This window comes from Lepeophtheirus salmonis, chromosome 1 (genome assembly GCF_016086655.4).
Source record: "Lepeophtheirus salmonis chromosome 1, UVic_Lsal_1.4, whole genome shotgun sequence".
Lineage (NCBI taxonomy): Eukaryota > Metazoa > Arthropoda > Copepoda > Siphonostomatoida > Caligidae > Lepeophtheirus > Lepeophtheirus salmonis.
Genome location: NC_052131.2, coordinates 36,479,795 through 36,503,285, shown reverse-complemented (window position 1 = coordinate 36,503,285; position 23,491 = coordinate 36,479,795). Strand labels below are relative to the sequence as shown.

Sequence of the window (23,491 nt, the reverse complement as noted above, 5' to 3'; positions counted from 1 at the left end):
AGTCGAATCTAGTCAAATCAAGTTTTTTTCTCGAGTTAAAGTAATGCTCTTATGCAAGAAATATAAATAGGTAAATAATATATTATATTGGGGGAGGGATACGATATATATAATATGTGTATATATAGATTTGAAGGTAAGTATACTTTTAAATTGCTATTTCATGAGCTTCCTTATATTTTTTTGCTTGTAAGAACGATTCCATTTATTATCTATTAATGTACAACAAAGAGATGATAAGAGTGTTTATCTTTTTTTTTCGATTCATATTTTAATGAATAATAAAAAAAAAGGAAAAACACCCTCAAGGACGTCACGAGGGATCTATTTTACCTTTTTTAAGGACAGAGAATGGAACTGGACTGTACGGCGGTCCTCGATCCTACAAAATACTAGTTGTAATCCGTCAGCGATGGATTTTGATCCTTGGGGGTTCTCCCCCGAGGAAATTTTGAAAAATACAGTTGATTAAAGTAGGATTTTAGCGCAATATGTGAATAAACATACCCTATAAACGAATATACATAATGAAATGATTACCTCTGATTAAAAATTCCACACTGCCTTGGTATAATTATTAATAATAGATGGGCAGATGAATTTTGGGTTATTCGGTATTTTTATTGTAGGGCCATGGGATGGAATTTTCTCTAGAAAAATTTCGACTAAGGACAGTCTTAAGGGTCCTAATACCGGACTGGACCAAATAGATACGGACTAACACAACAATATTTATAGTGATACAAAAAAAAAAAATTTTTTTTTCAATAATGTCTTAGAAAATAGTTTCTTCGTGCAAATGCTACACATTCTAAAAAAAGAGAGGAATAACTTACCAAGGATCAAATATTTAAATAATCTAAGTAAATGCATCTATGAATGAAATATGTGTTTATTCTTCATGTAGTATGACTTTTATTATCAAATAAATCAATGATTTCAATTTGTGTCAAATAAATAAAAATATATTTTTTCTGAATTGGAGTAACACTTCAGAAGTGGGGATCAGGCAAATAGGAAATAGTTGTCACATTAAGTTTTCTTAGATGTACCGATTATACCCTTTGACCTTATGTTTTAATCCGATTTTGAATTTCAATAATCGCTCAACAAATACATGAAATATAAATACCTTTGCATTTGGCTCTTGACAACCCCAGTACCCTACTTTTACTATGTGAATTAGTCTTACATACAAAATTATATAATATTTTGTTGTCATCTGTCAATTTTTCTAATTCCTTAGTATTTCCTACGCTGATTCGTTGAATTTGAATAAGCTTTTTTTATTGTCTCTCCGTCATTGGTCAGATGGGTATGAGCTGATTAGGTGTAAGTAGACCTTTAAGCAATACAATTAATCCACCTGAACCAATGTTAATAGAAATACAAGGTTATACCATCATGTAATTAGCCTTGCCAGAATTTTTCATTTGATATATTGTACCGACTGTTGGGCAAGACAGACAGATTAAAAAAAAAAATTATAACTGTTTAGAAAAAAATAATTTTTTTTGAAAAAACATTTCTTAAATTAAATTTTTCGAAGAAATATCAAAAATCCACAGCTTTTGTAAGCAAATTTGTAAACTAAATTTTCAATATTACATTTTTCGGAAAAAAAAATCAAAAATCCATAGCTATTCACAAAAAGTTAAAATATTTGAAAAAAAAAAATATCAAAAATTCATTCTGTTGACAACTAAATTAAATTTTTTGGAAAAAAAAATTTCATAAAATAAAATGCTTGGAAATTTTTTTTTAAATCCACAGCTGTTCACAAAAAAATTAATTTTTTGGAAAAAATATATATATTTTTATTAATTTTTTTCGAAAAAATTTCAAAATTATAGCTGTTTGCAAAAAAAGTATTTTGTTTGAAAAGACATTTCTTTATTTTAATTTAAAAAATTAAATTTTTCCGATAAAAACTTAAAAATTACAGTTTACAAAAAATTAATTTTTTTTGAAAGTAAAAGCAAGTAGATTTAAATATTAAATTTTGGGGAATTTTTTTTTTGTATTGCTAATTGATATATACACATTGTTACCTCATACAAACTTTCCTCCAAAAATAAACAGAAAAAAAGCCATTCATTATCTGGTAGTTAACCAAATAAGTGAATCATACCAACTGCTATTTTTCTTTTATGTACTCGCAGACTATATTTGTCATATTATTTCTTAATAATTGTTAAAAAGAATTAAGTATATACGTATACATATTTCGTCATATTAAAATCATAGTATTTTATACGATACTATATGAAATTGCTTGGTAATATATTATTTGAAGCAAAGCCATACATTTGTATTTCTATATAATAGGTAAAATTTATTTATAGAAATAATGAAATAGACAATATTTTATAAACTACGAAGGATCAACATTAAATTGTATTCCTTTCCTTATGGAACCGGAAAATATTTATAGAATAATTATTACTTTGTTTATTTATCAACAATAATAAATTATGAAATAGCCAAACGTGACGAATGAATCGACAGCTGAATACAATATACATAGATCATTTTTGTGTTAGCAAGGTAAGGCCCTAATACTTTTGTTTTAATCCTTGGGAAAAGTGATTCACAAATAAAAAGGGCGTGGTCCAATTTCATGTCACTTTTCAAAAGTTTTTCAGTATCTTATATTTATCATATTTATCGCTTCTCTAAAGCATATGAATGAATACCTAATAAGGAGCAAAATGGGGCGTACACTGTGTCCGAAGGGAATGGGCAGGAGGCTCCTCCACAAATTAAGGAATTTTTGATTTTTTTTTCCAAAAAATTAATTTTTTTCTGAAAAGCTCTGGAGCGTTGAAATTTTTTTCCAAAATATTTAATTGTTTAAGAATAGATATGGATTACTAAAAAAAAATTCCAAAAATTAAATTTAGTATAAGATTTTTTTTCCAAAAAATTAAACTTTTTCTGAACACCTCTGGATTTTTGAAATTTTTTTCCAAAATATTTAATTTTTAAGAATTTGCTATAAAAAATTTAATTTTATGTGAATACCTTTAGATTTTCAATTTTTCTCCTAAAAATGAATATTTGAAATTTTTTTTGGAAAAATTAAATTTAAGTAGAGTTTTTTTTTTTTTTAAATTAAATTTCTTCCAAGTTACTCTGGATTTCGAAATTTCTTTTCAAAACGTTTAATTTTTTTAGAATAGCTTCGGATTGCTAAAACTGTTTAAATTTTGTCTAAACAGCTACGGATTTTTGAAATTTTTTTCCTAACAAATATATATTTGAAATTTAATTTCAGAATTTTTTTTCCAAAATATTTATTTTTTTAAAAATAGCTATGGATTACTAAAAAAATTTCAAAAAAAATAAATTTTTGTGTTAAAAGCTGTGTGATTTTTGAATTGTTTTTCCAAATATTTGAAATTTTGTAGTTTTTGGATTTTTTTTTACAAAAATTCCAAGAACCAAGTCCCCCAAAAAAAAAAAAAAAAAAAAAATATATATATATATATAATCCTGCGGACGCCCCTGTTCTTGTTATGTAAGTATGTAATTATGAGTTGGATGCTTCAACAATTGTTACTGATGATGTGTTGAATAAGTTGAAAGATGGAACCGAAATTGGATTATTGCACTTATTTTTGTATACAACCTGTATTTCATTTTACATTTGCTTGTTCTGACATTTATTTAGTATTCACATCCTACTTGAACATAACCATTCAAATAATGGGTTTCCAGAATAAGAGAGTAATAAGTGAACCAATAACATACAAATCAGCTTCTTATACCTAGTTTAGAGCATCTTTGCGATTAATTTCGCATATATATTCAACAATTCATGCTTTGGTTGCAATTAATTTTTGTAAAAGGCCTAGAATCACTTTTAAATGCTTTGAATATAAATCTCCTTTAATTTTGATGTTAGTGTTATATAAAATAATAATGCATTTGAAAAGGATTCACAATGTACTTTTTATGGAATATGAAAATTGTCACATGGATTTGTTGCTTTTCTTCACGTAAAATTTATATTTTCAAGTTCGTTATATGGTTTTAAAAAAACAAAGTTGTTCAAAATATACATGTTTTTGAGAAAAAAACAGTAAACCCATTTGTAAATTGTGAGTTAAGACAACAATAATCTTAAACGAAAATCAATTGAAGGAGAAAATATATCCAAAATAATTGGCCAGGGAAAAAGTAATTTCGTATTTTTGACTTTATTTCAAACCTTTATAAGAAGTGATATAATCATCAGATATCAGCCGAGTATGCCCTGTTCTGCTCGATATATTGTTGCCAACGAGAATCGAACATAGAAGACCTTGTCTCTATTCGTAAAAATACTGGGACAACCATTTTTGGCAGGTTTCTATTGAGGGCAAATTTGTACCCCCAAGCGCATTGGCCATAGACACGAACAGGTGGCAGGCAGTCACTTGGTACCAGGTCCAAAATGTAGGTTAGATGTATAAGAACTTCCCATTCGAGCTCCTGGAGCTTTTGATGTGTCTTCAAAGATGTGCGTGGCCTGGCGTTGTCTTGATGATGTCCTGTTGTATCCTATTTACCAATGGGGTCACTTCTGTTCAATCTCCTTCTTCGAACGGTCAAGTTGTTCACAGTAGAGGGCACAATTAAGGGTATGGCCACAGGGAAGCAGCTCATAGTAGACTTTTTCCTAAAAATCCATCCAAACACACAGCAACACCTTCCTGGCAGTTAACAATGATAATCAGTCGAAGGTAATCCAAAATCAATTTTGATAAAAATCATTCCAGCTTGCTCTTCTGTTGACCTTATGTACACAGCGAGTGGTCCATTAAAGTCTGAACACTTTGAATTTTAAACTTTAACAATATACGAATTATTAGTTAGCAATAGAATTTCATAATAAATAATACATAAATAGTCGTGTGCCTGAGCTCTCTTAATTATTAATGTAGCCGCCGTTAGTGGCAATGATGTCTTCCTGGCGGTGGCGAAAGTTCTGGCATCCACTGCAGATGTAGCCATCTGTCATGGCGTCCCACTGTTGGTAACTTTGAGGGCCTCGGTGTTTGGATGACAGGTATAAAAGGGCCTCCCCTCGACATACACAAAATGTGAAGTGTATGGCAATAGCACCAGGGCTGGTCAAAAGTGTCAAAAAAAGAGTTCAGAAGAATCATTAAAAAGAATCCTTCCACCGAGAATATGGTTTTCTTTTATTGTGTGTGTCAAAAGTGGCCTCTCCGCCTTCATAAGCCACTTTCAACCCACTTTTTTGATAGCTTTCTGGTCAGTCTGCTGTAAAATCATGAGATCTCTTGCATGGGCCCTCATGAACTTGGGGGATTGGCCTGTGCTGTTTTCTTTAACTTCTGTGTGTCCAGTTTGGCCTTTCTGACAGTGCTTTTCTTCTTCTCCAACGTTTCGGACTTGCTGAAGGCGTAGACGGTGGTCCTGGAGATGTCCAATTACTTGGAGTGAGAGAATGGAAATTCGTCGATCCCGTTCAAGTGTCAATTTCTCGACTTGTAAATAAGCTAGAGAGCTCAAGTTTGTATTGTATTGTGATTAATTATGTATTCTTACATTTATCGAAATATGAATTTACTTCAATTACTCAACCTTCATTAATTTTTGAATTAGTAAGTGCTCAGATTTAAATGGACCACCCGGTAATATGTTATGTGATAGTAGCATCATGCTATTCTCAAAAATAGGTATATTATATTCCTCCTCTTAAATATACATTACTTGAACTAAAAACTGGATAAGAATCGTTGATTTATAGAAGCACAAAGCAGTCAATAGTCTTACCCTTCCCACGCAATTCCTTACGGGATTTGTAGTTAAATACTATGTTATACATCTTATTTATGTAAATTCATCATTAATTTCTACATATCTACAAATTTCCTTGAATTGCAATGTGTCAAACTTAACATATGTAATCTTGTAGGCCTTGGGCCAAGAAACTATTCAAATCATTCCATGCAAACATTCAATTACTTTCATATAATAATATATCAGACGTTCATGAGTTCCACATTGCATCTTAAAGCCAGGAAAGTGCTTCTTAATGTATTTATTTCTCAAATCACATTAATGAGATAATGAGATTGGACCCGTTCACATTTTTCTCTGTTCATTATATTATTTTTAGAAAAAACCGTTTATGCGCTCAATATTTAATTTCTTTTTGTTAATTCATTTTTTTTTTAAAGACGATAAACTTGTAAACAATTTTTGTCCCAATTTAGTTGACTAGAAATTCACTTTTTCTTTCCAAGCTGATGTAACTGAATCATATTTATTTGTGCAATTTTTTCTTAGAGAATTTACCTTGTGATTTCATGGTAGTTTAGTAATTAGTTTAGAGTAACTTAGTGTACCTTCAGCTGTTCTAGAAGACAAAATGTATTTTTGTAGTCAACAAAATTTGGACAAAAAAGGATTACGTGATCACTTGATTTTAGCTTTTGTTGTGAGGTAAAAGTTGCCTTTGGGGAACAATATAAAATGATTAAAGACTTATTTCCGTTAAGGGAATTCAAAAATGAACAGAAAATATCCTCCCAATATTCAAGCACTATATTCATATTTGTTCATAATTGAACAAAATTTGTGTCTTGTAAGCTTATAGATAATTAACAGGAAAATATATTTTGTGGTACACCTTTGCTCTGAGGTACACTATAGCGACAAAGTATTCCGTTTGAGAAACACTGTGGTGATCATGAGTCAAATTATCTGCCATACATATCCACATATTTACATAAGCTATTTATCTCTAAGTAACTAATATCTGAAATTGATTCATTTTAAGCCATAATGGAAATATTTTCACTCCTTGTCTTTTCTATTCCAACAAACGGAGCAAACCCATGTTTCGTACTGACCATTCACATGAAATTCCAAGATAGAATAATTAATTATCATATAAATATGTATGGGCGTCTGTAGAATCATATATTGCGTGAAAGATTGGTTTTTGGAACTTTTTTGGATACAAAAATCAAAAAAAGGTTGTTTTTTTATATATATTAAATTTTTTGTAAAAATATTATAAAATCCAAAGTTATTCACAAAAAAAATTCTAGCAAAAAGCAAAAATTCCTTAATTTGGTTTGGGGGGGGGCTACACTCCCTCCAGACCACCCCCTGGGGACGACCCCTGTCATATGACCAATATCATAATTTTGTGAGCTTTATACAATTAGTTTTTGAAGTAAATGATGATATTTAAAAAATATTAAAATTGAAACTAATGAGTAAATAAGGCTTCAAAATTTAATGGTGGGGATTAAAATGGTGATTTATTTCATTATGAATATTCATAATGTTCCACAACCTTTATACAAATTTTGCTGGTCTAATTATATTGTTCAAAGTTATTATTAATATTGAATAAATTCTTAAATTGACTGAAATTTACGTTTTATTAACAGTAACATACCTATCAAGTGACTAAAAACCTAAGGATTCATGAAAATTCTGCGTATAATAGAAATGTTAATAAAAGAAACCGAAAATTCTGACGATAATTCTGACAATTTGGAGATTTTTTTTTTTGAGGAGTTCAGCTAAAATCAGCTGTGACGAGGAAGGAGGGGATGGAAGAAATAATCAAAGTTATAGGCCATAATTTCTCCGATGTCAATCTTCCATTCTACTCTGAGTTTACAATTATAACTCGGTCTTTTATGATCACACTTGAATGTTTAATCAGGTTTTAGGTATCATTAAATCTTTTTAAGAAAGAATGTTCAAACTACTCAGGAATTAAATAATAATCACAACTAATAAGGAAAAGAAAATTCATTCTTAAGATTACAAACTAAAAAATCCGCTCCCACTTTTTATGACATGTTTTATACACCTTTACCATTGCTATATACTAGATGGACCACTCCAAAATCTTGGATTAGCCAGGGCAGTAAATATATAGATCAAAAGTTAATTAAACTATATATAATCAGAGTCAATATCAGTTAATAATTATATATACCTAGGAAAATTAACTTTTGATCAATTAATTTTTGAATAAATTTTATTTAGGATTGTAAATTATTTTCTTGTGCGAATTTGGGATGGATCCCCTTATTAGTTATTAGTTGGTAGTCAATTTATAATTATAATATATTCTTAGTTTAATTTCTAGTACAATATTGAATATAATTAACACTCTAATTTGAATAATTTAAAAATGACATATAATTAAAATATATGTCAATTCCATGCAATGCTTTATAAATATTTCAGCTTATCGGTTGAATTGTAATTACAAACTTGATTTTGTATTCTCTTATTAAGATTAGTATGTAATTTTTTCTCTGCGTCTCATAATCCTTTTTTTTTCTTTGATAAACATTCTTCGTTTTTTAACCAATCAATTAGTTTCCACAAATTAGGTGATGGAACTTTGAATAGAATGATGGAACGCTTCTATGCTGTTGTTTGTTCTAATATTACTATTTAATGTTCTTTCAGAAACATTCCAACATGGAATGTTAAAGAAAGTTGGTACATCCTTCTAAGGGTATCCCCACAATCTTGGTCCGCTCCAATGTAGTTATTCTCAAGGTAGGAGAATAAATCTTGGGGCAAACTGTCGTCATCCGATATATCAATGAACACAACGATGACTTCCTCTATTGTAAGAAATATTAAAGATTTAAAACATGTAATCTTGAAGTTGAAGTCACCATCAGTGTCATAATGATTTTTAAAACCAAAATCGGCAATATGGCGGTACAAATTCTTTGCCATTTGAAACAAGCATCCCGTTATGCTTATAGACGGTAGGAAACATTTATTGAATGCATTGATGGTTGCCTTATCGAAGTCAATTATCAAGGTATTTGGATTTTGGCTTGGGTGAAGGGTGGTCAAAGTATTAAAAAGTTCACTGTATTTGTCTTGGGATATCCCATGAAGTAGCAGAAAAATTCTTGGAATGGAAACATTTTTATATCAGGGCAACATTTGAAAGTTCCATCATGGTTTTAAAGAGAAATGTCCTGAGTCAAAATAGTTTGAGGCAAAAGTACTTACCGCCATTATTCACAGCTTGTATCAAAAGTTAAAAGGATTTCAAGTACTTTTTCGATTTGTGGGGGGAGCCGCATGCTTACATAAAAAGCATGTTTTTTTTTTACAAATAAACATTTGAAAACTTGTTATAAAATTATTATCGTTTTAAATGGAAGCATGCTCAATTTACATATTTATTTTAGTTGAAGTAAATCAAAGCTTTAAATAATTCCTTAGTGAATGTAATACACTAATTTAAGACTATACCATGAAGTTTATTGTTATAGGGATCTTGCTGCTATCCCTAAACTTCTTCATATGGCAAAAAAGGTCGTTCATCTAATCTTAGTTAACTTTTATCACAAATATATTTATGAATATTATTAGAATGTAGAACCAAGTCGAGATTATGTTAATTTCTGTTTCTTTGTAATTAGAAGAGGTATATTACTTGCACTCAAAGTTATTGATTCATCCAAACTAAGCCTTGTTCTTACAAAAATACTGGTAGGGACTATTGCTCAAATATTTGTTTTGGTAAGTGTCATAAATTCAAATAAATGCACAAATATGTTTCAAAAATTGTATATACACTTATCACTTTTACAGAAATCATTTAAAATGTTGTTTAATTCCATCCATATTCACTGAAATAATTATTGCTTTATGTTTGATAAGATACCAAATAGAACACATTTGTTTTGATTCTAGCCATTTGGTCAATGGTCCTCCCAGACTATGAAAATCCGTTACTGAAATGTGTCTTGTGAAAAATCACCATGTTAGTTGCAATCCCTTATTCTATGATCATATACTCTATTCACTTGTGAATTTTTTTTATTTATTATCTCGTATTGCTACAACAAATATTTGAGCAATAGTCCCAACCCGTGTTTTTGTATTACCAAGGCTAAGGTTGGATAAATCAAGAGCTTTGAGTGCAAATACTATACCTCAAATAATTACAAAGAAACATAAATTCACATAATCTCGACTTGGTTCTACATTCTAATAATATTCATAAATATATTTGTTATAAAAGATTATTAAGACTTGATGAACGAACCCTTTGAGCCATATTTAGAAGTTATGGAAGATAGCACGATCCCTATAACAATGAGTTTCATAGTGAAGTCTTAAATTATTTTTTTAAATTATTCACAAACAGACTTATTTAAAGCTTTCATTTACATCAACTGAAATAAATAAATAAATTGTACATGTTTCAATTTAAAACGATAATAATTTGATCAATAACAAGTGTTAAAACGTTCCTGCTCTATCAAAAAACAGCACGATTTTTAAGTAAACATGTGGCTCTCCAACATTTCGAAAAAGTCCTATAAGCCGACTTAACTTTTGATACAAATCATATGAACAAAAAATATTGAAGTATGTATCCTATATCAGCGTGGCTTTCTTAAGTCGAAGTTGTTTATTGTACATTATAAGTATTTGAAACAAATGCCGAGTAGTCCATTCAAACCTGAACCCTTTTAAGTTTTAACCTTCAACACGATATAATTTATTAATTAACTAAAGCATTATAATAAAACTAATTGTATAAATAGATGTCTGTATGAGCTCTCTTAATCATTAATGTTGAACTCCTTAGTGGCAATGATGGCTTCCAGGTGGCGGCTGAAGGCTTGGCACCCACTTCGGATGTAGAACTCTGTCATACTGTCTCAGTGCTGGAGAATAGTGACTTTGATGGCCTTTGAGAAGCCTAAATAATTAGAGTGAGCGAATGGAAGTTTGTCGATCACGCTCAAGTATCATTATATTGATTTGTAATTAAGCTGGAGAGCTCAAGTTTATTTTGTTTTGTAAGATAATTGTTTTTACTTTAATATATTGAAATAAGAATTAATTTCAATCACTCAGCCTTCATTAATTATTGAATTAGTAATTGCTCAGATTTCAATGGACCACGGGGTCTAACAGGAGTAACAACAAGTGCTTAATATTTAGTTACTGAAAATGGCTCGATATTAAATATAAATACCTTATTATTTCACAATATTAGTATCGATATTTTTTTACTTATATTCCTCAATCAGGATACAAGACACAGTGTTCAGATTTCAGGGTTTTAAATGTACCTCTAAATGGGGAAATCATTCTCAAAACTGATGATTCATTCCTTTGACTAACTTGTTCTTCTAAAGTTGAACGTCCTATATTATACATGTACTAACTAGAACTATGATTAATGTACACCTGTATGTATAAAATCACAAAGCATACACAATGTATTTAATACTTCTGAACTCATATTATATTTTTCAAATATCTTATTTAAAATGATATAAACATAAAGAGAAAAGTAAGTTACTGTATTTGAGGGACTAACGTTAAGAAATATTTGAGATATTTGGATCTGGACCAGAAAAATTGTCAACACTATATTTTCAAATACGCGTATTGAGTCGTAAATTATCAACAACAGCCTCATTCAATCTAATCCTAAACAATTTTAAAAGAGATTTAATGAATAGAACCGAGAATAATGATGTTTTTTTTTGTTTTTTTTGTACCGAGAAGGGAAAAATGATGCAAACTACAATAACAATTTTTTTTTAAGACTGAATCTACCCAGATCTATTGTAAATCCATGACTTCCCGTACGTAATTGTATGTACGTTAAAATTACATTTTTGAAATTATTTTCTTAGCTACTAACAATACTAAAAACATCGGTTTCATTGTTCTTAAGTATACATGGTGAACCCCTCAACAACAATTTTACATAATGTGGTATTTAATTTGTACGCAAAAAGTGGAATAAAGTTTGCAAATATGTGCAAGACGGATCTTACAAGAGTGAGGACGAATATTCAGAACTACAAGAGGTAAAAACACACGCTTTATAATTGATTTTAATGTTTAAAAATTATGCAAATATATTAATTAGTGTTGAAACTCGGTTCAGGATCGATTTTTTCCCCGGTTCGGTCTTAATCTATGCCATAAATTAAGTTTTAAATGGAATTTAAATAAAAATATATTTAGACATGAATATTAGGGCTTAAAAAAACCAAAAAAAAAAAACTAGTTATGAATTTTTGAAAATGTTTTTTCCAAAAAAATTTAATTTTTTGTGAATAGGTATTGATTTTTGACTTTTTTTACCCAAAAAATTATGATATGACGAATTAGTCACATACAGGTGTAAAGAGATTTTGTCTTGACCTATTTGGTCTAGTTTTTTTCGGTCTCCCTTTATGGACCTTTTTTTTGGTTTCACTTTATAGACCGATTTTTTTTCGATTTCATATCTTATAAGAGACCATATTATTTTGTTTTTTTATGGATCAACCGTTATATAAAATTTGATTGTTTATGTCATTTACAAGATGGTCAACATCAACCCTGCTGACGTCATGTAAATAAACTCTATATGTAAACAGTCACTAACAATCTTCGTAGTTGTAGCTTTGAAACTTACGAGAAGAATGCCTTGTATTAGTATGGAGATTCGGCCCAGCATCAATATTTTCCCTCGTTTGGTCCTAAGTGATTTTTTCTGGACCAATAATTTTGGTATCACATTGTGGACCGATTTTCTGTCGGTCTTACTTTATGGACCGATTTTTTTCGGTCTTATATATTATAAGAGACCAAATTTCTTTTTTTTTTCTAGATCAACCGTTATTGATTTTTTTTATATCAGAAGTAAACCCAATTATCTAGAACAATTACATAATACATATAATATAAATTTATTCATTGGATTATACAAGCAAATCAGTTGAATAACAGCTAATTATAAATATAAGTACTAAGAATCCGTTTCTTCGTGAATTAGTTTTTTTTATTTTTATATTATTCTTAAGTGGACTTATATGTTCTCCAAGAGTTAGAACCACAGGAAGATAGAGGGAATCGAATGAAAATACTTCTAACTTGATCATCCATTTCCGCGAAAGAGGACGGGAATAATTCATCTAAGCTATCTCTGTTCAAACTTTGTATGACGTCATTGTATTTGAAAGTACATATAAGGTCATGTTTTAAACAGTTTGTCTATAAAATCGATCTACACCGATTTGTCAGGACCGAACTAGACCGAATTTTTCCTTTAGACTGATCTATACCAATTTTCTCTATGAGACCGGTCCAGCCCCCGCTTTTTTGTTAGACCGAACTAGTTTGATCCATCAAAAAGTATAACAGCCTACTACCGGGTTATGATTTCCATACTGAACCCTAAAAGTAGTATTTATATGTGCCTGATACATGAATTATTTTCTGCTACATGTTTAATTTATTATAATTTTATTTTGTCGAAATTTGTAGCTAGGGAATTTTCGCCAATCATTCGCTCGATACGAGGCATAAAGTTTTTGCAGGCCTTGATCACGTCCACGGAGAGACTTTGTTCCAATAATTGATGATGGAGGCATTCAAGGAGTGGATGTTGTTGTGTAAATTGGGAATGACCTTCTTTTCTAACTCCTCCTAAAAGAAAGAATCCATGGGACTCATATAAAGGGAGTAAGAGGGCCAGGTGTGGGCTAATAAAATGATACCTTTTCTTCTTCAAAGATCAAAGAAAACATGATAAAGCCGTTGCTCTCAATGACCCCGAAATTCATGGTTCTGGTTGGAAACTTGGTCTTAAAGCCATGGGCGACATTAGTTATCTTTGTGGCCATCCATTTGTCATTCAGGATATTATGGGATCTGTCAAAAGTCCATTATTTCTCATCCGAATAAAAGATGATTGGATTACCATGAGATTTCAAATCATTCAGAATTTTTCTTCCGTAGGGAGGCCGAGTGGCATTCATTTTGTTGGTAAGGATATGTCTTTTTTGTAAAGGCGGTATGAATTCATCCTCACGGCAATATTTATGGCCGTGAAGACTGTTGCACAGCTTACTTGGCACTTTTTTGGCTAGAGCGTTAATCGGAGTCCTATGAGATAACTTCAAGGAACGTTTCAGGCCTGCAAGGAATCTGGGAGTGCGCTTTTTATCATTCTGGGACTTTCGGGCTTTTATTTTATATGTCCCTACCTCCTTCCAGTGGCTATAGACGACGTAGACTGTGCTATTTGGATACCCGAGCATCTTCTTGATGTACACTGAGCTGTGTCCCGCACAATCCAATTCCATGATGATATTCCTACGGGTCTCCTCCATCGAAAATACTTGTTTTGAATTAAAGGTTGTTGAGCTATCTTTAAGCTACGGCTCCACCTTGTACTTTAAAATTGAAATAGCCGAGTTAGGTGCTTTCCTTATTGGATAGGATGTAGCTAAAGATGGTCTGTATTTACCTGAACGACCCTGCATCTATCAATGTATATAAGAAAATACTTTTAATTATATTTATTATTGTAAAGGTAACTTGGAATAAAAGAATACGAAAATTTGTCATAAGCCTATTTATTATCATTTTAATTAATAGTCATAAAATGTCTTGTTTGACATCCACCCAAGCCCACAATTATGTACGTGCCCACCCACTTCAAAAAGGAGACACATTATCTGTTCTCATATACCTATGATAAAATAAATGAACAGAAAATGATCGAGTACATCTTCGAAACCTTTAATGATAAAAATCAAGACGCACAGAACTTTTAAAAAGTAAAACGAATACTTAAAAGTATAAATGTACACTTTTTACTCAAAGAATCATATTTTGCAGAGTACAAGAAGCCTCAAATTTTTCCATAGTAGGTTGTTTTTTGCTCCCTAGTAGAAAATGTCTTTGTCCAATGTATAAAATAGTTTAATAAGAAGCTCTTAAGCAAATTGAAAATAATTATGTTTATTTTTTCTTACTTTTATTTCGCATTCATATCACGGTATTACCTCGTTAACACAAAAACCACATGTATTTTATTGCCAGCTGTCAATTCCTTCGTCTCACTATATACGTCATAGCTATTTCGAGGGGTGTCTGAAGGATTATATTTTGAGAGGGGCTTGGTTTTTTGGAATTGTATAGGAAAAAAAATTGAAAAATTTAATTTTTTTAACAAAAACATAATATATTATTTATTTTTTTTTCAAAATCCACAGCTATTCACAAAAAATTCAGAAAATAAATTATATAGAAAAAAAAATAATAAATTCACAGTTATTGATAAAAAATTATTTTTTTTTGAAAAAAATTTCAAATACTAAGATATTTGTGGAAAAAAAATTCCAAAAAATTCACAGCTATTCAATAAAAATTAAGTTTTTGGAAAGTTATCCATAAAAATTTTTACAAAATTAATTTTTTGGAAAAAAATTTCAAAAATCTACTGTTTATCACAAAAAATTAAATTTTTGGAAGAAAAATTTCAGAAATTCAAAGTCTTTTGCAAAACTTAAACTTATGCGTTGCACCATTTAAATAAAAAAATTCAAATATTCAAATTGTTTGGGAAAAAATTTCAAATATAGAGTTTTCTAAATAAAAAAAAAGAAAAAACAAACAAAAAGAAAACACAGAAATGAAATAATTAATAATACATTATCCCCTATGTCATAATTAAGGGTGATAATTTTGGTAAGAATAGAAAAGCGTGCGAGCAGAAGAGAAAAAATACTTATGGCATAATTAATTAAATAATATACATCTTCTTCTATGAATCAAGAACGTCATCATTCCCACCTTTATTATTCAATATTAATATAATATTAGATGGTGATAGTCGATAGAGAACTGAATAAAATGCCTAAAATAACGTCGCCTTCTGTCTGGATTTCTGAAAATGGAGGCCCAGGAATTTGGGAATTACTTACCAGATGAGAAACAGATGGTTTGTCGGATTTGTCGAAATAAATGTGCCTTTGGTCTCCTATCTAGAATTACGCGCCACTCATTATTCTCATCTCATATCAAGAGAATGGATATTCATCTAAAAAATCAAGTTAATGATGAATACATCAAGTCAGACTTTAACTCTGATCTCACAAGGATGCTTATTGCATGTAATATAACCTTATCAATTGCTATTCATCTATGTTAAAAAAATTTATGGAGAAATACACGAGTAAACCTATCCCGTCCCGAGGAACCATAATTTAATTAATGGAGGATGTTGGTTCTGATGTCATATATAGAAATACATATAAAAATGTTTTGAGTCGTCTACACCAATTGACGATAAAGTTATCAGTGAAAAGTATAAAATATTTACTAATTTCGAAATGAAACTCTGAATTTTGTATTATCTAACAGTAAGTATTCAATCTTTTTTTAAATCTAAGCCTAAAATATGATTCAATTTTAGCTAAACATATCAAGAATTATGATACACAACTCATTAAATAGTAAAAACAACTGCTTAAATGGTCACAGCAACGGGGGTAGTAGCTTTGGATGGTTCGCAACTAGTTTGTCTGAGACTAGTTTCTTCACTTAAAGACTTGGGTATGATCATAAGGTTTTCCAATATTACATAGTCAATAAATATTACTTCTTTATTACTTAAGGCTTAGCTATGGTTGATAGGCTCCAAGAAATGGTGTTCAGAAAACTCATAAAAGGCAAAAACAACTGCTTAAATGGTCACAACAACGGGGGTAGTTGCATTGGGTGTATCATTATAATATAATTACCAATTGTGTATATATGTTATATAAGCATTAATAGTGGAGAAAAAAATATTTTTTGATGCTCTTAATAAGGAGTAATATCGCCGGACATTACTACATAATTAGCTTTTGCTCTAAATCTTTACGATGTCATGTTAGAAAACTACAATAAGTCAAGAATGGTTGCCTGAATTGTCTTATCCGTTAAATTTGACTGCATGGATTAACTTTTCTTTTTTTTAGATAAATATGAAATAAATGAAAGTGGGATTCTAAAAACTGTTCTTACTAAGATTGGAAGAAGATATGGATTGAAATCTAACATTATTTTATGATTTACTTTATCATTAATAATTATTAAAATATCATCGGTAGAAATATATCTATCCTGTGCACAATTGTATATGCAACTTGCACATAAGGAAAAAAGGTGATGATCTTTTTGATTAAACTCCACGTCTGGCTTGTATTTTGCAACCTCAAGTTATGACATATTGAACTGAATTCCGATGTTAGAACAAGAAGATATTATTTGGATCAATCTATTATTTCAATATTCTGTATTTATAATTTATTGTTATTATTAGTTATATGATTATAATTGTTTAATTTTGTATATTTAACTTAAATGTATGATGGTTTATTTTTTAGTATGTAGATTATATTTAATTGAAGCCTTCCTTTTTAAACCTGGAACTTCAAATATATTTCGAAATACTCTACTTTGTCGTTTCATTAGCTATTTTTCTGAGAATATGGTTCACAATAAATTACTATTTCATGGAGTGTGACGTTTTCAAATCCACTGTAACGGATAAAAATCGTCTAAGTCAATTATATGTTATATCTTTATTAAACATTTTGCTAATAAATACTTTCGTTACACCCTCAAAAATCATAATAAAGCAGGCAGCTGATAAATACTGATGTGATTATCACTGATAATCACATCAGTATTTTAAACAATGCTACCATGTGTCTTTCTCCCCCCTGTCTCCTCGCACGCGTTTTTCTCTACAATATTATCAACTATAGTCATAATAAAAATCCTGAGAAAAGTTATAGGGATTTATAAATAATTAAAACATTCAGCTATAACTTTAAATTATTCAAAACTCTGCTAGTCTCTTCCTCCTTTCTATGCCCTTAGAGGGTACAAAATATGCTGTGCCTTTGTAAGGGCACCATTAACTTTTTGACTCTCTGGTTTTCTTAAAAAGGTTCACATTTTTAATAGATGTTAAAATTTGAGGAATTTGTATAATCAAATCATTTTACATGAGATGTCAAAGATTTATAACCAATGATTTTTGCATTTTGAGGAATATCTTGTATTAAAAGGTAAGAGATACCTTATGATACTCTCAGCTCCCCTAGAAGACAAAAATGTATTCTTGTAGCCAACAAAATATGGACAAAAAGGGATTAAGCGATCATTTGATTTCATAGATGTACAACATCTATGGCATTAGGGAGATAACCGCCTATTTTTTGCACGACAATACATATGTGTGTGAGAGTCTGTGTTTAAATTACAAAAAGAACAACTCAGTTAAATATAAATCAGTTTTATTGTTGATAAAATCAAAAAAAAAAATATGTCATTATCTTTTACAGATTGTTATTGCAACACTCAATTATGCAACCAACAGACCTCAAGAGTTATGAAGAAGCCAATTTCAATTATAGCTTTGAGTGTAAAAGTTGCCTTTGAAGAACAAAAAAAAAAGGAATGAATACTTTTTTTCCCGTTCAGGCGTTCAAAAATGAACGGAAAGTATTCCCTAAATATTCCAGCCTGGTGATAACAAATGAATGCCGCATGGACCGTATAGTTAAACAAAATTAGTGCTTTGTAAGTTTATAAATAATTAACTGAAAAATATATTTAACGGTGCACATACATATTATCTGAGGTAAACTACTGCGACAAAGTATTCCATTTGAGAATCTCTGTGGTTTAACATAGACCAATATGTTTATGCAAAGTGTTGGAGTCTTACTCTTTAAATATCATTACATAATTTTCTGCCTTACATACCCTCAAGGTTAATAGAAATACAAGGTAATACGATTGATGTTTGACTTCTGTCACGCTTTATAATATTGACATCATAGTGTGTATTGTGGTTGCATGTTTTCTCAAAATCTGTTTTTCTTACCCGACAGTCAGCATGATACATAAATTGAAAATTTTAGCAAGCGTGACGTCATTGACTATGAGTGGTTGTGTCTTTTGTCCAAATCTGCCTGTTTTGCCAAGAAGTCTGTACAATACATCAAATTGAAAATTTTAGTAAGCCCAATTACATGATGGTCTAACCTTGTATTTCTATTAACCTTGACATACCCTTCATATTTTCACCTAAGCTATTTATATCTAAATAACTTATATCTGATATTGATTATGTTCAAGCTATAATATGTAAAAAATTACACACTGTTAGTACGGAACCATCACATACAATTCCATGTGAGAAATATTAATTATTATATGATAATTATGGATATGAGCAATATCATAATTTTTGAGATAGATACATTAACCAACATTGCATAAATAATGTACATGCTTTGTCATAATTTATCTGAGAGTATGTCGTGCAATTTACTTACAATTAAGTAACGAAGACGATCGTGGGAGTTTTTCCTCCTTCATGAGGGTTTTCAGTACCTTGATTTGCTCCTTTACAATAATTCCGTTTCTTTTTAGAGAACCGGCTCTTTCAGCTCGGCTAACTAAAAAGAGCCGGCTCTTTCGGCTCCAAAACGGCACTTCAGATACTTTTGTTGCTTTAATAAATATATTACAATTACAGATGTCCGCACGGGGTGTCCGCAGCTTTAGCTATTCCAAAACAAAAAAAAATTGATTTTTTTTTTCCAAAAATATTATATTTAGATTCAATTTTTGAAATATTGTAGAAAATTAATCTTATTGTGGTAAGCTGTGTATTTTTGAAAAAAAAATCCAAAATATTAAAGTATTTTTAAATATTTAAAAAAAAATTAATTTTAGTGTTGTCAGCTGTGTATTTTTGAATTTTATTTTCAAAAATTAAATTTCTTTAAATAGCTACGGATTTTCCCAAAAATTTAATCTTTGAGTTTTTGTTTTTTTTTCAAAAAAATAGTATTTGCAATTTCATTTTAATATTTTTTTTCCAGAAAAAGTAATTTTTTGAGAACAGCTGTTGCCTTTTGAAATTTTATTTCTACAAATTTGATATTTAATAATTAAAGTTTGAATTTTTTTTTCTTCAATAATTAAATATTCTTTAAATAGCTACGGGTTTTGAAATTTTATTCCGAAATAGTTAATATTTGAGTTGTTTTTTTTCTTTTTTTTTTTAAAGTAATATTTGCAATTTCATTTCTGAAATTTTTTTTCCAGAAAAATTAATTTTTTGAGAACAGCTGTTGCTTTTTGAAATTTTATTCCTACTAGTTTAATATTTAAAAATCAAATTTTACAACAATTCTTCGTTCACTTCAAAAACTGGCTCAGAGAGCCGTTACGTTCGTGAACGACACATAACTAGTACATAAACTTAATTATTCCCCAGTAATTATAAAAGGAAATATCAAGTATCCAGAATAGGTGAGTGATTAGGGATGTTCCAGGCCTTGCTCTTAATCCTTTTAATCCTTACAGAGCAAATTCTTTTTAAAAAAATGATCGGGTGATGACGTCATAATTGGGATTTTCAATGGAATTTATTTATCATTGAGAAAGGTAGACGTTTTCAAATATGTGTTGGTGCCCAGTGTATACATATATTCTATAAATACTAGTCGTCTGTCAGCTCATATTTATACTGCCCAGTACAGTCTAAATACCTATAAATCAGTTCCTGGGACTAGTCCCAGGAACTTCCGTAGGGAGTGGTGGGAGAAGGTCTATAGCTATAGTCCCTCTATCCCAAATGAAGGAATCTTTGCTTTTTATTAGAAAATTTAATAAATGAAACTTAATTTATTTTTTGATTTTTTTTTCCAAAAATTTAATTTATTGTGATTATATAGTTGAAATATAGTTTCTCAAAAAGTTTCATATTTAGTAAATAACTTTCAGTTTAAAAAAAAAATTCCAACAAATTAACTATCTACAGTTTTTTTAGATTTAATTTTTCCAACAAATTAATTTTTTTATGAAAAGTACACAATTATGGAAATTTCGTTCCCAAAAAATCAATTTTTGAGAGAAACTATGGATAACAGAAAATAAAATTAATATTCCAAGAATATAACTTTAAAAAATATTACTTTTTTGTTAATGTCTGGATTTTTTTTTAAATTTTTGTCCAAAAATGTAATATTTGAAAAAAAAAAATCCAAAAAATAATTAAATTTTTGGATTAAAAAAAAAAATTCTGAACAGCAATAAGATGTGACGTTTGGAGAGAGCAAATTTTCTCAACCCCAACAAAAATTCAGAAAAAGTTTTGCTCTTTTCTGATGAAAATTTTTTCACCGCTGATGACACTGTGAATTAGCTGAAGAGCTTCTACATCACAACGAAACCTTCAGACAATCTCTCAGCTTCAGTGAGTTATGTCTTCAGAACAAAAATCCAGTCGGAACCATTGTCCTATGTGTCCCATTTTTGTGGAAAAGAAGGAGCGGCTCAATAGAGATGCCCACATCGAACTTCAAGTTTAGAAAGTGCTACCATGGGCCAGAGAAAAGTTTGTGGACAACTTTTTTTTCAAAACGGAGCTTCCTATCATTGTCTTTCTGAAAGACAACTCTACAGACTTTTGGGACCTCAACATGTGGTTTTCCTCCTCTCCAGACGTGAACCTCTTAGACTATTCTATCTAGGCCCGTCTGGAGGAGAATGTGTGAGCTACTCCTTACAGGAGTGTACAATCTTTAGAGGCTTCCATCAAGAGGGAGTGGACCACGCTCGAGTCTGACTACTTAATAAAGGTCTGCAAGGGATTTAGGCCTCGTATTGAGGTAATAATTAGAGCTGAGGGCTCACATATTGAATTAAAGGCGTGCCGAATAATATTTTCAGATGATTTTGTTAAATAAATAACCTCACAAAACCTCTTCTTTCCTTTTACTCTTGAAAGTAATAAAATGTGTACCACTAGATAAAATCAACCCGGTACATTAAACGTGAAAATATTGTTAAGAACTCTCAAATCTCCAGGCGATTTAGTATAATAAGACTGTTGAATAGCATTGAAGATTTATTGATGTCTCATAAATTACTGTGATTTATTTTCAAGTTTATTTTGAACTTAAAAATGTATATTTTTAAAGAAAAGTTGCTTGTTCTTGACGGCTTTGAGAGAAATGTTAGGATATAATATATAGGTATATTTGTAGGTACAATGTAGCGTATTTTTTAATCAATCATTAAGTAAAGGGGATTTAAGGTATTAAGAATTAAGTATTTAGATTGGAGTCTTTAAAAAAGTGTTCATTTATCATCCAATAAGGAGAGAAAATGCATTGATTAAAATACTCACTAATTAGTCATAAATAACCCATAAGAGGAATATCACGAATCACCATCATAGGTCAGTTCCGTCTCATCTTTTTGTTCTTTAATTGAAGGTAACTAACGAATAATGATGTACATATGTAGATTGTAGAAGAACCAAAGGGGAAATTTATATTTCTCAAATATTTATCTCCATACACCTGCAACAAGGGCGTCAGCATGGGGTATGCTGGAGGGGCTGTAGCCTCCTCCCACCTAAATAAAGGAATTTTTGCTTTTTAATATAATTTATTTTCTTCATTCGGACAAATTATGCAGCAGAGCAAAAAATTTAATATTTGAATTTTTTTTCCAAAAAATTCAATTTTTTGTGAATAGATATAAATTTTGAAATTGTGAATTTTTGAAATTTTTGTTGTGAATGAGTAAGGATTTTTAATTTTTTTTTCAATAAATTGAATTTTTTGTGAAAAGATATGTACATTTTAAATTTTTTTTGAAATTTTTTCTATATAGATGTAGATTTTGAGATTTTTTTCAAAAAGTTTAATGTTTCAAATTTCATTTTTCTTAACTTAATTCAAAAAATTTAGCTTTTATTTCTAAAAAAATTCCAAAAATTTTGTTTATTTAAAAACAGATTCTTTAAGTTGCTATGGATTTTTGATTTATTTTTTTTTAAATTACATATTTGATATTTTTAGAAAAATATTTAATTTTTATATTTTTCTTTCCAAAAAAATTAATTATCTGTGAATATGGGTTATCTTGTTGATTTTTGGCTTTTTTAACATACCTAAAATACATCAGATTTTCATCTCTAATGTAAAAATAGACCATCGGATAATACATTGATCTGAGAGTCTCATTTCAAAAAGCTATGCACATGATGTCTATTATAGATGGGTGGCTCATCGTGAATTATGCTCGTAGGAGTAATATTAATTAATTAATTAACTCTATGTATATTGCTTTTGTAGGAGGGGGTAATATGATTCATTAACCTCTATGAAGGTTAATGAATCAAATTATTCCCTTGTTTGAATCCTAAATATGCTTTTCATTAAAAAAAAATAATGCGGATCTCATAGCCAGGATTATCTTTGCCCCTTCACTTATTTTTTACACCGTGACCTCATTTGCGACGAATATTCAAGGTTAAGAAATTGAGAAATTTATGTATTCAAAAAAAAGAAAAAAAATAGGATTTTATTTTTAAAAAGATCTAGATTTTTATATAAAAAAAAGATCAAAATTCTTTTTATTAAAAAAATCTCAAGGGAGTCTAAATTTTGTAAATCTGTAGTATTTAGCGGACAATATTTACACACCCCCTCGGTTAAAGTTGAGCTGGCCTGCCGTTTCTAATAGAGTATGAGTAGGATTGTGACTTACATTGAGGTGAGTGAGCTCACCCACAATTGATATATGTCTCATTTGGTTCAATCTATGAGCTATATTGACAATACGTTATAAACAATACTGA

At 29.8% G+C, this 23,491-nt stretch overlaps 1 protein-coding gene and 1 long non-coding RNA gene across 3 annotated transcripts in view; both read left to right on the top strand.

The window, feature by feature from the left end:
• Positions 1-11,568: 11,568 nt before the first annotated feature.
• Positions 11,569-16,551, top strand: LOC139907633 (uncharacterized). Its single transcript, XR_011784356.1, has 4 exons — positions 11,569-11,858; positions 15,504-16,190; positions 16,244-16,383; positions 16,446-16,551. It is a non-coding gene; the product is annotated as an uncharacterized lncRNA (long non-coding RNA).
• A 5,393-nt stretch (positions 16,552-21,944) lies between these two features.
• The window catches only part of LOC121126406 (uncharacterized), a 32,726-nt gene continuing 31,179 nt past the window's right edge, over positions 21,945-23,491 (top strand). For both annotated transcript variants that reach the window (XM_071891813.1, XM_040721733.2), the window contains exon 1: positions 21,945-22,081. The gene's annotated coding sequence lies outside the window, so the exon portion shown is untranslated. The remainder of the gene's footprint in view (positions 22,082-23,491) is intronic.